This window comes from Lepisosteus oculatus, unplaced genomic scaffold (genome assembly GCF_040954835.1).
Source record: "Lepisosteus oculatus isolate fLepOcu1 unplaced genomic scaffold, fLepOcu1.hap2 HAP2_SCAFFOLD_62, whole genome shotgun sequence".
Lineage (NCBI taxonomy): Eukaryota > Metazoa > Chordata > Actinopteri > Semionotiformes > Lepisosteidae > Lepisosteus > Lepisosteus oculatus.
In genome coordinates, this window is record NW_027168171.1 from 979,001 (window position 1) to 985,000 (window position 6,000).

Below are 6,000 nucleotides of genomic sequence, written 5' to 3' on the forward strand. Positions count from 1 at the left end.
GTTGCACAAACAAATCCTAATGTCTTGAAAGCATTGCAGCATGTTTGTGTCCCACTTCCTGTGGCTGCAGGACGACTGACACGAACGGACAAACACAATCTGTGGCGTTTAGCGTGACATAGTCTTGCAGGCATCGTGCTGTCTTACTGCAATACTATACCACTTGAGGAAACAGTCCATCTGGCCATGAAACTCATTTGAACGTCTAGCTACAGCAACTAACAATAACATGATTTATTCAGGATGTGTGGAATCAGCACGTCCCGGAGACAGCTTCTGAAATCGTGAGCATTCTCTGGTGGTGTCCTGCAGGGCGCCTGCGGTCGTGCGTTGGTGGTATAGTGGTGAGCATAGCTACCTTCCAAGCAGTTGACCCGGGTTTGATTCCCGGCCAACGCAGTGGCAAGTGTTTTCAAATGCTGTCACAAGCCTTGGATTGTGACTAGCAAAGCGAAGCCTTTTGAAAGAGCTAAAGCACTGCAAAATGGAATTGAAGGAGAATCTTACAGGGGATTCTGAGCGGTGTCTAAATAAATAAATTCACAGCGTATGCGGATGGCATTTTGCAGCTGGAAGTAGATGTCGACGCTTTTTGCACACAGCACCAAAAAAGCGTCTTTTTTGAAGGTACAGGCATTGAGCATTGGTGGTTCATTGTTAGAACTCTCGCCTGCCACGCAGGAGGCTTGGTTTCGATTCCTGGCCAATGCAGTGGCTTTTGCAGCGAACGGCTCCATCACTTGCATCCCAACTTTTGCAACTCGCAACTGAAAACCCACTGAAGCTAAGCAGATGTGAGCCAGGTCAGTACCTGGATGAGGGTGAGCTACAGGGAAAAACAAAGCTTCCAGCTGGAAGTGGTGTTAATGGGGCCAGCGGGGAGGCGCTCACCCTGAGGTCTGTGCGGGTCCCAATCTCCCAATATAGTGACGGAGAAGCTGTGTTGTAAAAGGGCGCTGTCTTTTGGATGAGATGTAAAACCGAGGTCATAGTGCTCTGTGGTCATTAAAAATGACCACCAAAACCTTTGACAAAAGCTCTTGGTAATTGATGGTCTTCAATAATGTTTCTCCTTTAGGTACATTTAAAATCAGCTGAATAATGCTGTGAAACCATGAAACTGCATGAGAAAGCCCGTACACTGAATTACACGGCTTTCTATTCAAAGGAGGACAAAAGAAATTCCCTGAGTTCGATTTTTTGCAGCACAGAGAGGGACACTGTCATGAGGCCGGTTAGCTCAGTTGGTTAGAGCGTGGTGCTAATAACGCCAAGGTCGTGGGTTCGAGCCCCGTACGGGCCATGTCCGTTTCTCCTCTCTTACCAAAGCTGTTAGGTTCCTTTCCGTGGTGAGATGGGTTGTCCTGCAACGCTGCCACACAGTGCCGACAGACAAGAGTGTTGCGGGAGAAGAGAAAAGTGTTTGAAGATTTAAGAGTGTCTTAGGTGGAGCCAAAATCAAGTGTCACAAATGCAAGTGGGAAGATTTCCAATGTTTAATATGGTCAAAATAAGCGGAAGTTACCAGCTGGTCCGGCACAGTCTGCCATGCTTTTGTCATATACTGTAAAGTGGTGTCGAACTGGAGCCTCACTATTTGCATATGTGAGGCTCCAGTTATACATCGATTGTCACATTAAATGACAAAAATGAAGAAAGGTAAAGCAGCTGGAGAGGTTTTCTTACAACTTTTGAGCTGACACAGTTTTGGAAAATGTTTCCTTCACGCTGCACTGTACAATATAGGCAGCCAAGAGTCTCCAAAACAAAACAGAATTGACAGATAGGAGAAAATTCCCACTCGTCCTGAAGTTCCCAAAATCCAGCACTGAGTGTAAACAAAGTGTCTAAGTAGTGTGGGAATGTTAAACCTAACCCTAGCTGGAGTTTGAGCAATCCAGCACTGAGAGTAAAAAGATGAGTCAAAGTAACGTCTAATCAGATTAGTTTCCTTAGAGCTGGTTCAGAGTTTGCTCAAGAGTTTACCTTTCACAGATGCGCAAAGAAGAATGTTGGGGGTGCACGCTTCAAGGCGCCTTACAGCTGTAGGGAGTGATTCGAGACGATTCGTGGCGTGTGCTCGTTCCCATATACCTTACGCCCCGGGGTGCAGTGCTAGGATGATGTACAATACCGCTTGGGCACGTAACGGCGTTATATGCAAGTGCGGGACGTGAGGGTTTTCGTTTGTTCGTTTTGTTTTGCTCTGCTTTGCTTTGTTTTGCTTTCCATCGCGTTGGTAAGAGCGTAAATAAAAAGGCGATTCCTGCGTCTACCACTAATGTAAGAGCTATTTCAAGTGCGGCGTGGTGCGGCTTTTCAAATGCTCAACAGGATGACTTCGCATGCACGTGTGCTTTCATGCAGTCATGTGTGCAACCATGTCTGCTTACGTGCAAACGGGCGTGGTTTCATGTATGCAAAAAACTTTCCTGGGCTCTTCTGAAGCACATAAAATTATTTGGAGATATACATTTGTCTTGTTTTCCTCTTAGGCTCTAGAATTGATAACTTTTTTTTAGGATTCTAGCTTTCTCCCCTTGCAGGCATCGGGCACAGAGGACCTCATGGTTTTCCTAAAAATCTTTTTTTTTGTGTTCCTTGTTGTTCCAAACTTAATTTTAATCACTTTTAATTAGATATTTTATTAAAAATAGTGCAAAAAATGACTAATTTCACTAAAAATAATGTAATATAAAACTGATGTGTTTAACTTTATTGTAGTGTTTTAGAAACTACTATGTCTTAAAAAATTGTTATTTTTCACTCCTAGGAATGAAAGCTGTTGTTATATGATGTTTATTTTCAAATTTTGAAAAAATCAAAGGATTCTAGCTTTCTCCCCTTGCAGGCATCGGACACAGAGAACCTCATGGTTTTCCTAAAAATCATTTGTAATGTTCCCTGGTGTTCCAAACTTAGTTTTAATCAATTTTAATTTGTTATTATGTTAAAAACAGGGTAATAAGTTTCTAATTGGACTATAAATAATGTCATATTGTCTGCTATAAAACTGATGTTTTCAACTCCATTGTAGAGATTCTAGAATCAACTAATAGAGAATTAAAATAAAAAAGGGCATAAGAAGACATTACCAACAACGACCACAGGATGGAGATGTTGTCTAGACATTACCAACAACGACCACAAGATGGAGATATTGTCCAAAGAGGCAAGAAGGGCAAAGCCGCGATAAGGAGATTGCTGTCAGAATGCACATCCGGATCCCAAACAGAATCTCTAGTAAAATATGATCATTTGTGAAACAGGCAAATGAGTGTCTGCTACAATATGACTGCTACATATCTGCATTTGTTGGTTTTTAAGGAGTAAGAGTGCAGGTGGTTTAAACCTGCGATCCAGTGTGTTGAAGTATTTCACAACACTACCCCTAGCACATCTGGAAATAAATCCTTATAATGATTATTGCCCTGGGCATGTACCAAAAAATCAGTGAGCATATACATATATCGCTGTGTTGAAGCTAGAGACACAGAATAAGTGCAAACACATCCTAAATACAGTGTTCCTGCACCTTTGACCTCATCCAGAATGTATCGTTTTTTGAAAGGGATTGCTGTCAGAATGCACAACTGAATCCCAAACAGAATCTCTAGTCAAATATGATCATTTGTGAAACAGGCAAATGAGTCTCTCAGGTGCCCATTGCTCATTTTCAGACACATTTATGCAATACTTTCACCATGCGTTGAGCAATAGGGATTAAAGATACCAGAGGTAAGGTTTAAAAGTGATTCTGAGGTGCAACACATCAGCGAAACAGCTAGGCATCTGAAATGCGGGGTTTGAGAGCCCTTCAGGGAACACCGTACCCTAAAGGTACCAGAAGTCCACTAGTATAAGCATTAAGTCACTGTCACCCCTGTTGCAATGTGATTACTACATATCTTCATTTCTTTGGTTTTTAAGGAGTAAGAGTGCAGGGGGTCTAAATCTGCGATCCAGTGTGTTGAAGTATTTCACAACACTACCTGTAGCCCGTCTGGAAATAAATCCTCATTCTGATTATTGACCTGGGCATGTACCAATAAATCACTGAGCATATATATATATATCACTGTGTTGAAGCTAGAGACCTGTATGTAATAATATGATGCAAAAATGTTATTTTCACATATAGTAATGTAATAAATGATTGCTTATGCTTTATAAACAAATCTAATTAAAATAAAATCTTAAGTTTTGTATTTATCTTGTACCATAGAACATGATTTTCTTTGTATTTCAATCCCACAAAGTGTCCAAATGACGCACTACATGATATAAGGAAGATTATCACATGCATATCGGTATTATCTTTCTTATGAAAATGCATTCCTTTCATTACCTTTTACTTTTTAAAATGAACTCAAATTGTGTATAATGTAATAATGTAAGTAGAATAGATTCTAATAATATAATGATCCAGTGTGTTGCACTACTTCACTGCTTCACTGCTCTATGCCGTCTGGAAATAAATCCTCAGACTGCTTACTGCCCTGGGCATGTACCAATGAATTACAGGAGCACATCTATTTATCACTGCGTTGAAGCAGGAGGCACACAGTCTCTGCAAACACATCCTAAATACAGTGTTCCAGCACCTTTGACCTCATCCAGAACGTATCATTTCTTGAAAGGGATTGCTGTCCGAATGCACATCTGAATCCCAAACAGAATCTCTAATAAAATACGATCATTTGTGAAACAGGCAAATGACTGTCTCAGGGGCCCATTCCTCATTGTCAGACATATGTATGCAATGCTTTCACCGTGCATTGAGCAATAGGGATTAAAAACACCGCAGGTAAGGTTAGATGTCATGTTCTATGATCATTTCTTTCAGCATTAGGGACTAAATATACTAAACGTATGATACTAAAATGTTATTTTCACATGTATTAATGTAATAAATGATTGCTTATGCTTTATAAATAAATCTAATTAAAATAAAAGCTTAAGTTTTGTATTTATCTTGTACCATAGAACAAGATTTTCTTTGTATTTCAAGCCCACAAAGTGTCCTTTGATCTCTATTCTGTTGTAATCCACGATGACCCCGTTCTTCAGGTGATTCATCATGTCCTCCCTCACCTGTTGAGAGGCCATCCTGATCTCTTCTGCCGTGGTGTGCTTCATACACGCCCTCTTCAACTGAGCAGGAAGCTGATCAAAAGTATTCAGGCACATCTTGCACACCAGGGGAATCCTCGCGGGTTTCCTTTGAAAATAAATAATACCATCTGTGTATAGATACAAGCTAAGACTGATTTCTTAAATTATCCTTAAAATTCTCTCTCATAGTTTGAGCATAATGATTTTATTGCATTTATATAAGAATTGCTCATTGCTCAGATTTAAGAGTGTCTTAGGTGATGCCAAAATCAAGTGTCACAAATGCAAGTGGGAGGATTTCCAGTGTTTAATATGGTAAAAATAAGCGGAAGTTATCTGCCGGTCCGGCACAGTCTGCCATGGAGGAGGCGGTGGCGTGCGGGGCGAGGAGGTGGCCTAGGCTGCGCGATTTGTGCTGTGGGTGCGGGCCGCTTGCAGGGGCCTGTTTAACTCATGCTTACCTGGCAGGGGAGATACCTTGATCAAGAAGGAGGTTCACCCAGGGCGAGGCTCGGCCATTGCACTCCGGCTGTGCTGACCCCTGCGAATTCCCCAAATGTGGGAATCTCGACTGCATGATTTCTGGTAGTGGGGGACTGCGTTCGCGCTCTCCCCTGATGTGCTTGGTCCAAAATCAGATACGGGAGGGTTAGGACACCACGAGCTGCGTGGCTGCGGAAGGATCCCGGTTCGACAGGAGTGGACGCCGCTGCTGGTTCTCGCTGGCTTTTAGTTAGGGGTCCGGAGAAGAATCTCAAGCTAATTCCACTACTCCTTCCGGACGTTCATTCCCTTTTCAAAGTCAGTCGTTTTGCTGTAGTCTGCGTTCTTTAGGCTGATTATCGAGGTTAGCCTTTATTTGGTCATGGGGGGCCTCGGTACTGT

The 6,000-nt window shown here is 42.1% G+C and overlaps 3 non-coding genes across 3 annotated transcripts; all 3 read left to right on the forward strand.

The window, feature by feature from the left end:
• The first annotated feature begins 327 nt into the window (after nucleotides 1-327).
• On the forward strand, nucleotides 328-399 carry trnag-ucc (transfer RNA glycine (anticodon UCC)). The gene has a single exon. It is a non-coding gene; the product is annotated as a tRNA-Gly (tRNA).
• Nucleotides 400-1,229: 830 nt separating this feature from the next.
• Nucleotides 1,230-1,303, forward strand: trnai-aau (transfer RNA isoleucine (anticodon AAU)). The gene has a single exon. It is a non-coding gene; the product is annotated as a tRNA-Ile (tRNA).
• Nucleotides 1,304-5,568: 4,265 nt separating this feature from the next.
• On the forward strand, nucleotides 5,569-5,732 carry LOC138231885 (U1 spliceosomal RNA). The gene has a single exon (XR_011186848.1). It is a non-coding gene; the product is annotated as a U1 spliceosomal RNA (small nuclear RNA).
• Nucleotides 5,733-6,000: the final 268 nt, after the last annotated feature.